The sequence below is a fragment of the Bos grunniens genome, chromosome 26, assembly GCF_055505025.1.
Source record: "Bos grunniens cultivar Pamir isolate PY7600 chromosome 26, Bosgru_T2T1.0, whole genome shotgun sequence".
Taxonomy (NCBI): Eukaryota; Metazoa; Chordata; class Mammalia; order Artiodactyla; family Bovidae; genus Bos; species Bos grunniens.
Genome location: NC_141190.1, coordinates 31,511,635 through 31,522,429, shown reverse-complemented (window position 1 = coordinate 31,522,429; position 10,795 = coordinate 31,511,635). Strand labels below are relative to the sequence as shown.

Below are 10,795 nucleotides of genomic sequence, written 5' to 3'. Positions count from 1 at the left end.
TGGTTTGCCATTTCCTTCTACAAGGGATCTTCCCAACCCAGGGGTTGAACCCACATCTCTTGCATTGCAAGCGGATTCTTTACCACTGAGCCACCATAATTAACGCAGATCAAACAAATAATGGTGTTGGGTATTGGAATGTGTCTGCTGGGTTTCTTAAAAATATGTATTTCTTCGGCTGTGCTGGGTCTTAGTTGCAGTACGCGGGGTCAGTAGCTGTGGCGCATGCAGGCTTAGTTACCCTGTGGCATGCGCAATCTGTTTCCCGGCTAGGGATCAAGCCTGTGTTCCCTGCCTTGGAAGACAGATTCTTAACCACTGGACTACCAGGGAAGTCCCTGTGGGCTGATTTTACAGTAAGATTATAGCTCTTGACTGAAAAAAAAATCATGCACAATGTGAGAGTTGTGAGTGAAGTTTTATTTGGGGACAAAATGAGGACTATAATAGCCGGGGATACAGCATTTCAGGTAACTGAGAAACTGCTCCAAAGAGGTAGGGGCGAAGTTCAGTATGTATGTGATCTTGGTGAAGGGGGAGTGTGTCCATTCAAGTACATATTTTTTGCAGAAGATTGCTGCTCTTCACCAGGAAGCCATGAAGGATTTTAGTGTTTTTCTGAATACAAGGAGATGTATGAATTGGGCTCATGAAATCTTCTCCTGAAAATAGCTATCTGAAGACCTGTTCTGCCAGTTTGTCCCAGAGTACACAGTGCCTCATTCCTGATCTCCACCCTGAAGTCTTTTCAGAGAGTGTTGAAGGTCAGCAGCTGTAGCAGCTCATAATTTAATCCTAATAGAGGTAGATGGCAAGAGCCAATTTTTAGTTGGCCTTGTGATGAAGTTAATAGCACCAAGAATTGAAGAGAAACCTGCTAAACATAAGGAGAAAATGGTTAGGTTGACAGAGGCTCCTGTATGGGCCAGATTGCTGGCTAGAGGTGGATATATACTTCAGGTGGTACCAGAACCATCTTCTACTGTTGATGACAAGAGTAAGAGTAGAATGATGGGGCAAGTAGTCAAAAGTTTATATTACTTTTCAGGGAAATCTGTATCTAGCGCCCTATTTATTAGTGGGACAAGTTAGTTTCCAAACCCTCTAATCATAATGGGTACAACTATAAAGAAAATTATTATAAATGCAGGGGCTGTTATGACTACATTACAGATTTGGTCATCTCTAAGAAGTGCTCTTAGCATAGCTCATCATGGATTAATACTTAAGGTGTCGCCTACTATTCCAGGGCAAGCACTAAATAATAAATATAAAAGTGCCAATATTTTTGTGCTTTGTTGAAAACGAACAGCAATTTATGAACACGAGTGAAATAACTGAGCTAGCATTAGACTATCAATCTAAAGAAAGAGATTGAGCCCCGTTTTTGCCAAATCCTGTGTTCAGTCAACAAATTGAGCTGCAAATTCAAAGAAGCAGCTTCAGTTAATTCTGCCAGTGCTTCTTCCACTTTTTTGGGCTGTTTTGAAGGCAGACGAAGTAGATTGAAGCCAACTGACCACAGTATTTACCTGTAAACTAAGATTTCATGGAGTAGAATCCTATCAATCTAGTAAGGATTTTGCTTAATTAAAATCTAGTAAGGATTTTCCTTAATTAAATTGATATACGATAGAGTCTTACAATCCTTATCTTCAGGAATTAAGTAAATTATACTTGCTTAGGGTTTTGAAAGCTCTTGGTCTGAACTAACCTAAATTCCTAGCCCAGCACTGATAGAAATGGGTGTTATGGGTAGTCATAGTGTAAATATTATGATCAGTAATGATAGAAAGGTTGTTTTGTATGTTTGAACTGTCATTTTATTTTTATGTTGTTTATTGAAGGGTATATATGGTTGGTGAGGTAGAGTATGTTAGCTGCATGTAGAAATATACGTAGAGTTGGGACTTCCCTGGCGGTCCAGTGGTTAAGAATCTGGGCCTCTAATGAAGGAGGTGAGGGTTTGATCCCTGGTCAGGGAATCACAATCTTACATGCCACACAGTGTGGCCAGAAAAAAGAACTATTAGGTAGTTTTTTTTAAAAAAAGAAATATTTGTTGAGTAGTACTCTGATGGCTATCAGTGTTGGTAGAATGTTATCTTTTTATCTCTTGAATAATTACTCATTTGGGTAAAATCTTTGCTAGTGGTAGGAGACCTCCTAATGATCCTATAATAGTAAGGGTAAGGACTGTGATGGAAACTGTTTTATTTCATGTGTATGACACTGTTCTGGTACACGAGTTGGCCATAAATAGTAAGAAGATAGTGAATGTTATGATATAAATGAGTATGTTTAGAATTTCTGTGGTTGGATTACACATTATAATAGCTGTTATTCATCCTATATGGGCAACTGATGAATGAGCAGGCTAAAATTTTTGTAGTTGAGTCCCCCTCAGCCTCCAATTATGATTCATAATATAGCTATGATTAATAGTATGTGTAGGGTGATGGATGCTGAGATTTGTTATAGAACTGATAGGGGTGCAAGTCTGTTGCATTAATCGCATCACCTGCTGTTCATGGAATGCCTGGTTACTTCAGGCACTCAGGAGTGAGATGCGGAAAGTCCTAATTTTGTGACAAGGGCTATTGTTATGATGGTGGATACTTTGGATTAATTAAAGATTTTTGTAGTGTTCATTGCATTACCATGAGTAGTCAGTCTACTCATTGACCAGAGTATGCTGGATTAATAATAATGGCCGTTATAGTAGTATTGATGCAGTAGATTGTTTTAGAAAATACTTATTGGATGTTTCTATAGCTTATGGGTTAAATTTGTTTTAGAAAGGGAATAACATTAACCAGTGTGAGCTTATTATTACAACTGTGGTTCCTGAGATGGTCAACAGAGTGACAGTAAAAACAATAGGGTTTATTAGATACTGAAAGGATGTAAACCAACATACTTGGGGCCTGGGCCTGATAGCTTATTCAGTGGACCTTACTGTAAAATGTGCTCTCGTGTGATACATGAAGAATGTAAAATTCTTAAGGGTAGGTTCAATTCCTATGATTCTAGGAATCAGAGGGTTTAGACCTCTATTATTTATTCTATCAAAGTAACTCTTTGTCAGACACATTTCTTATGTTTGTGGTGGGATGCCTGCTGATAGGCAGAGAAACCTCTCATATACATAGGGCTGGTATTAGTGGTAAAAGAAAAAATTTTATAAACGATGTATAAGTTGATCATATCAAAATGGTGGGTAGGATATTTGAACTCATAGAAAGGAGATTGTTAGGAGGAGTGGTTTTCTGGTTTGATTTTTTTTTTATTTTTATTTTTTATTAGTGTATAGTTGGCTTATGGTATCGTGTTAGTTTCAGATGAACAGCAAAGTGATTCAGTTATACATATACCCATTTTTTTTTCAGATTCTTTTCCCATGTACATTATTACAGAATATTGAGTAGAGTTACCTTTGCTAAGGTACTTTGGCCACCTCATGCGAAGAGTTGACTCATTGGAAAAGACTCTGATGCTGGGAGGGATTGGGGGCAGGAGGAGAAGGGGACGACAGAGGATGAGACGGCTGGATGGCATCACTGACTCGATGGACGTGAGTCTGAGTGAACTCCGGGAGTTGGTGATGGACAGGGAGGCCTGGCGTGCTGCGATTCATGGGGTCGCAAAGAGTCGGACACGACTGAGCGACTGAACTGAACCTTTGCTATACAGTAGGTCCTTGTTGGCTATCTATGTTATATATAGTAGTGGGTATATGTTAATCTCAAACTCCTAATTTGTTCCTCCCCTCCATTTTTGCCTTTGGTAACCGTAAGTTTGTTTTCTGTGTCTGTTTCTGTTTTGTAAATAAATTTGTATCATTATTTTTAGATCCCACATATAAGTGATATCATACATATTTGTCTTTCTCTGACTTCACTGAGTATGATAATCTCTAGGTCCATCCGTGTTTATGCAAATGGCATTATTTCATTCTTCATGGCGGATATCCCACTGTAGTATATGTGTCACATCTCCTTTATCCGCTCATCTGTCAGTGGACATGTAGGTTGCTTCCACGTCTTGGCTGTTGCAAATGGTGCTGCAGTGAACACTGGAGTACATGCGTCTTTTCAAATTATGGTTTTTCTGGATATATTCTAAGGAGTGGGATTGCTGAATCATATGGTATCTCTGTTTATAGTTTTTTAAGGACAGTGTAGGAAGGTTTCCTTTTCTCCACACTCTCTCAGGCATTTATTGTTTGTAGACGTTTTAATGATGGCCATTCTGACCAGTGTTAGATGATACTTCATTATAGTTCTGATTTGCATTTATCTAATAATTAGCAGTGCTGAGCATTTTTTTTCTTGCATCTGTTGGCCACGTGTATAGACAGGCAGGAGACGTTCTTTGGAGAAATGTCTATTTAGATCTTGTGTCCATTTTTTGATTGGGTTGTTTGGTTTTTTTAATATTGATCTGCATGAGCTGCTTGTATATTTTAGAAATTAATCCCTTGTCATTCCCATCGTTTGCAAATATTCTCTCACATTCTGTGGGCTGTCTTTTCATTTTGTTTATGGTCTCTTCTGCTGTGCAAGAGCTTTTAAGTTTATTGTCAAAATGAGTATACTACCCAAGGCAATCTACAGATTCAGTGCCATCCCTATCAAATTACCAACGGCATTTTTTGCAGCTCTAGAACAAAACAATCTTAAAATGTGTATGAAAATATAAACCCCAGATCATAAAAGCAATCTTGAGAGGAGAAAAAAGGGGGGGGGGTGGCAGAGATGCAGGAATCAGGCTTCTTGACTTCAGACTGTACTATAAGCTATAGTAATCACGACAGGAGTGTCTTAATGATATTAACTGTATATAATTCTGGCATGTAGGGATTGTGAAATACTGCTAAAAACAGGATGGTCGTGAAAACACTTATTATGATGATATTGACATATTCTGCCTGAAAGATTAGAGAGAATGGGCCTGTTACATTTTCTATGCTGAAGCTGGATACATGTTTTGATTCTCCTTCAGTTAAATAGGGCTCAATTGGTTTCTGCTAGAATAGAAATAAAACAGTTTCTGGCTGGGGGTCAGGATGGGAAAAATAGTCTTAAGTGTTCTTGTGTAATCATTATTGTTAAGTGTAAATGATCCATTTATCAGTAGGAATAATAAGAACATAATTGCTAATGTTACTTCGTATGACAAGTAACTGCTGCCCACAAAGCTCCAATTAATGTGTATTTTGAATATGAACTCATCCAGAGGAGAGGATGGAATAAATGGCTAGATTTTATATATCAAATATAAATAGTAGACACAAGTTTATATTAATTAGTAGATAAGGTATGTGAAGAGGAATTCATAATGTGACATCCAGGGTTAAGGCTAGCATTGGTGCAATAATAAACATAAATTGATGAGATTGATGGTTGTAGAGGTTCCTTAATAAATAATTTAACTGCATCAGCAATGGGCTATAATAATTTATAGGGGCTGATGATGTTTGGCCCTTTCTGGATTTGTATATAGTATAGGATTTTCCATTCAGTTAATGTGAGGAATGCTACAGTGAGTGAAATGGGGTAATTAGTGAAAGAACTTTTGATTATAAACATATTCTTAGGAAGAGGACTTGAATCACTGTGGATAAAGGTTTATTTAAGCTTTATGCAATTGCCATACTCTGCCACCTCATCAAAACCTGCTCTATAGTAGGGTATGAATAAATTAATTGAATGAAGATTATATAATCATTTAGTTTGATGACGTTTTGTAAAATAGGCCTTATTTCACTTGTCCTTTCATTTTGGGAGAAATCTATAATAGAAACCAACTGGGATTGCTCCAGTCTGAACTGAGACCACATGGGACTTTAATTGTTGAACAAACAAACCATTAACAGCATTGGGATGTCCTGATCCAGCATCAACTTCAGAAACCCTATTATCAGTGTGAACTCTAGAATAGGGTTCTGCTTTTATCCTTGAGATAGCTTGTTCAGTGTTCTAGATCCATAGGTGATAAAGCATCTTGATTAGCTGGTCTAAGTTTCAGTCACTCAGAGGTTTTTTTTATTCTTCAAGGTCACCCCCACCAAAATCATAAATCCATTAAAAGCTATGTCATCCCTTAAAGTTCAGTCATTATTTTTCTTTGGGGGGATTAACTAAAGCTCCATAGAGTCTTCATATCTTACATTATTCCCACCTCTTCAGCAGAAGGTCAGTTTCACTGATTAAAAGAGACAAAACCCTCGTGTGACCTATCATACAAGTTCTTATTAAAAAAAAAAAAACAAAACAAAGACAGGGCTACATACGCAGACCTAGGGTAACCTGTTAAACAGATGTCACTGGGCAGGCAGTGCCTCTAACACGAGAAAAGTGCTACAAGGTTTGCTACAAGGTTTTAATCAACAGGCAGGGTTTGTGATTGCCTACTTCCTTTTACTTTTTTTAATTTCCCCTTAAATGCGCGCCTGTGTTGGGTTAACTATTGTTTAAATAGATAGGTCTTCATTTAAGGTTCAGTTCGGTCACTCAATCGTGTCTGACTCTTTTCGACCCCATGGACTACAGCACACCAGGCTTCCTTGTCCATTACCAACTCCTGGAGCCTGCTCAAACTCGTGTCCATCAAATCGGTGATGCCATCCCACCATCTCATCCTCTGTCGTCCCCTTCCCTCCCTGCCTTCAATCTTTCCTAGCATCAGGGTCTTTTCCAATGAGTCAGTTCTTCACATCAGGTGGCCAAAGTATTGGAGTTTCATTATTAGTCCTTCCAGTGAGTACTCAGGACTGATTTCCTTTAGGATTGACTGGTTTGATCTCCTTGCAGTCCAAGGGACTCTCATTTAAGTTTATTTTAATGTTAACTATCAGTACATTATCCATTCTGATATAAGCTTATGCAAGGAGAAATATTTCTTGTTACTCGTATTGACAGTATTATTGTACTATTAACTGCAAGATTAGTCCAGTATTACATTAGGAGTTGGTTTGTTTACCATGAGTATTAAGATGAATGTGTGGTTGATCTTGAATGCTTTCTTAATTGGTGGCTGCATTTAAACCAACTGTGGTATTGTTGGGGCTTTCCTAGTGGCTCAGGTGGTAAAGAATCTGCCTGCAGATTCAATCGAGACCTGGATTCAATCCCTGGGTTGGGAAGATCCCCTGGAGAAGGGAATGGCTACCCAGGCCAGTATTCTTGCCTGGAGAATTCCATGGAGAGAAGAGCCTAGTGGGCTACAGTCCATGGAATCATACAGAGTTGGAGACAGCTGATCAACACACACACACACACACACACATACACAGAGTATTATTGGTGCTTACTCTCTAGGGAAATTTGTACCCTAGGGAAATTTGTAACTAAAAGCTGTTCCTTTTTAGCATAATATTTACAATTATATTAAAAATTATGTTTTTAAAGTCATATTTAAAGTTGAACTAAAATTATTTCCTGGACAACCAGCTGTCACCAGGCTTTTCTGGTGTGTCACTTCTGCTCATAAATCTTCTATTTTGCCATAGAGATGAGCTTGTTCTTATTAACTGTTCATAAATAGCTCATCTGATTTCAGGTTATTTAACTTCTCTATGTTAACATTTTCTAGTTATATCTTTATGCAAAAGGTAAAAGAGGTTGCTTTTTGGTACTTTTAATGATTCTTGCATCTTTCCCTTATGGTACCTTATCTAGCCCCTGATTTAAATTTCTGTTTCCTATACTTTACTTTTACTTTTTATTAAGACATAGTTGATTTACAATGTCATGTTAGTTTCAGTGTACAGCAAAGTGATTCAGTTATACATATATATATATATATATATATATATATATATCTTTTTTTAACATTCTCTTCCAATATAGGTTATTGAGTATAGCTCTCTGTGCTATATGGTAGGTACTTATGGTTGTCTATTTTATTATAGTAGTGTGCATATTTTAATACCAACTCTTGATTTATCCTTCTGACCCTTCACATTGTTAACCATAAATTTGCTTTCTGTGTCTTGAGTCTACTTGTGTTTAATAAATAAGTTCATTTGTATCATCTTTTTTAGAGTCCACATATAAATGACATCATATGACATCATCTGTCTTTGTCTGGCTTACTTAATATGTTAATCTGTAGGTCCATTTATATTGCTGCAAATGGCACATTTCATTCATTTTATGGCTGAGTAGTATTTCACTGCATACATATACCACATCTGCTTTATCCATCCCTCTGTCAATGGACATTTAGATTGCTTTCGTGTCTTGGCTATTGTAAATAGTGCTGCTGTGAACACTGGAGCGCATATATCATTATGGGTGTATGAGATTCCATGATACCATGAGTGCACCCCTCCTACCATCGTGATTTCTTGTCTTTGTCTGTAGAATATGTTTTTTGGTAGGTTCCAGCCTGGAAAATCCCATGGACGGAGGAGCCTGGTAGGCTGCAGTCCATGGGGTCGCAAAGAGTTGGACCCGAATGAACGACTTCACTTTCACTTTTCACTTTCATGCATTGGAGAAGGAAATGGCAACCCACTCCAGTGTTCTTCCCTGGAGAATCCCAGGGATGGGCGAGCCTGGTGGGCTGCCGTCTATGGGGTCGCACAGAGTCGGACATGACTAAAGCGACTTAGCAGCAGCAGCAGTCTCTTTTACGGAAGGCTGTTTAGCAGCTAGTTGTGATTTTGGTGTTCTTGTGGGAGGAGGTAAGCTCAAGGTCTTCTATTCCACCATCTTGTCTTCTCTCCTCTCTCCTACACTTTAGATGTTGAATGAATGTTTTGTTTAATTTACTTGTGATAGTTGAGCTTGGTGGGTTAGTTTTAGTACAAAGTGTTCATGCAGTATGAAATCCCCTGGGTATAAACTTTTTTATTTTCTTTAAGCTACACTTTGATTCATCCAAGCACTTTCTGGTATGCTTACCTTGTTATGACTTCCCTCCTTTTATATGTTTGAATATTTGTAGCAACTGGAACCTAATGTGAATTGGGTTATATAATGTGTTATGTAATATTAGTACACTAATGTATATGATCATGCACATGGAGCAGATGATATATGATAGGTATAATCATGAACTAATTATGTATGCTAAAGCATATGTATGTACTTACATATGTGGAAGGCACATAATGCCCATGGTACATAGTATTGTTAGTTTTTATGATATCATTTTTTAATACTTACAATCAACTGTGTCTACCTCAGGTCAACTGAATTAAAACCTCTGGCAACCTGGAAAACTGCATTGTCTACGAGCCTTTCCCACCCCCAGGATTCTGATGTCCTCTCAGTTTTGAGAGCCTCTGTCCTAGAGGCAAGAGCTTCCAGGTGGCTCAGTGGTAAAGAATGTGCCTGCCAATGCAGGAGACCTGGGTTTGATCCCTGGGTAGGGAAGATCCCCTGAGAAGGAAATGGCAACCCACTGCAGTAGTCTTGCCTAGAGAATCCCATGGACAGAGGAGCCTGTCAGGCTGCTATCCACAAGGTTGCAGAAGAGTCAGACACAACTGAGCACACACACATATCCTAGAGGCAAAGGATGTGGCCCAAGGATGTCTCCCTAGAGAGACGATGAGCCTTGAGGGAGGGCAGAGGGGAAGGGACCACCATGTCCTGGTTCCACAGGTGCTCTCCCAGTGCTGCAGGAAGTCCCTGAGAGATCGGCCCAGGGAACCTTTCGCAGACTTACCTGGCCTCCCTCTTCAGGCAAGTCCGAAACTGACCTTTACCGAATGCTGGGACTATTGATGAGCATTTGTACTGCCCAAATTCAGGCACTTGAAGCTGAGAGTCTGAATCTATAGAAAATTAAGTTACCTTGTCATAAATTAGAAAGATCTTGTAAACGGAATGTTCTAGGACTAACTCTACTCGTTCTGCTTGTTATTGTTGTGGGGTGGCGGGAGGGGGAGATGCTAATTGGGAAAAAGGAAAAGTGTCAGTGCATGAACTATGACTTAACATTTCAGAGTCTGAAGTCTTGTACCCTCCAACAGAGAAGTTTGTCGGAGTGTCTTGGTATCTGTGCATGAACAGGGAGCATCAGTTTTCACCAGATCTTTCACGGATGCACAACTAAATTCCTGCAAACCATGAGGTAATAGCCTAAGAAGTCATTTTTTTTTAACTCAAATTCAGTTCTCTACTTACCCTCCAATCTTCTCACTGGTTAAATTTCTCCAGTCCTTGCCATCCTAGCTGACCTGCAGCCCCACCTGATGTCAAACCTGGGCAGAAAGCAATTTGGTCAAAAGTATTTCTCTTTCTTCTTTCTTTGTTAGAGAAATATAAAGGCTCAGCTTCTAAAATGTTCTCCAAGTTGAAAAATGTGATATATAAAGTCAGTACCTAGGGAAATGAAACTTACCGTAGTGTAGATTTAGCCATTTTCTACAATTTATGGGAAAGGCAAAAAATTAAAAATTAAAAAATATTGAATTTCATACAATTTTTTTATCATATTGTAAAGTGAAAAGCCACATTCCATTTATATAAGGAAATCTGATGGGCTTCTGGGTCCCCTGGAACCAGAAGCCAAATTGCCAAGAACAGAGCAGAGCGATCCCTGAGCTGCATAGATGTTTCCTGGGTAAAGAAAACTGAGAAACCGTTGCAGGGCAAACTGCTGCATGGCATTAAAAAAAAAAAAAATGCAGGCACTTTTCTTTCCTTGGAAAACTATCTTACAGGTTTCCAAGGGATCTAAGATGGTGATGTTTGGATTTTCTTTTTCCAGGTAAGTGTTGATCATTTAGGGATGGGAACATGAGCGTGGCAGGATTTTTTTGGCCTCGTTGCTTCTG

The 10,795-nt window shown here is 38.7% G+C and overlaps 1 long non-coding RNA gene across 1 annotated transcript; it reads right to left on the bottom strand.

The window, feature by feature from the left end:
* Positions 1 to 399: 399 nt before the first annotated feature.
* LOC147344330 (uncharacterized) lies at positions 400 to 10,220 on the bottom strand. Its single transcript, XR_015155748.1, has 2 exons — positions 10,143 to 10,220; positions 400 to 877 (listed from the first exon to the last, which is right to left on the bottom strand). It is a non-coding gene; the product is annotated as an uncharacterized LOC147344330 (long non-coding RNA).
* Positions 10,221 to 10,795: the final 575 nt, after the last annotated feature.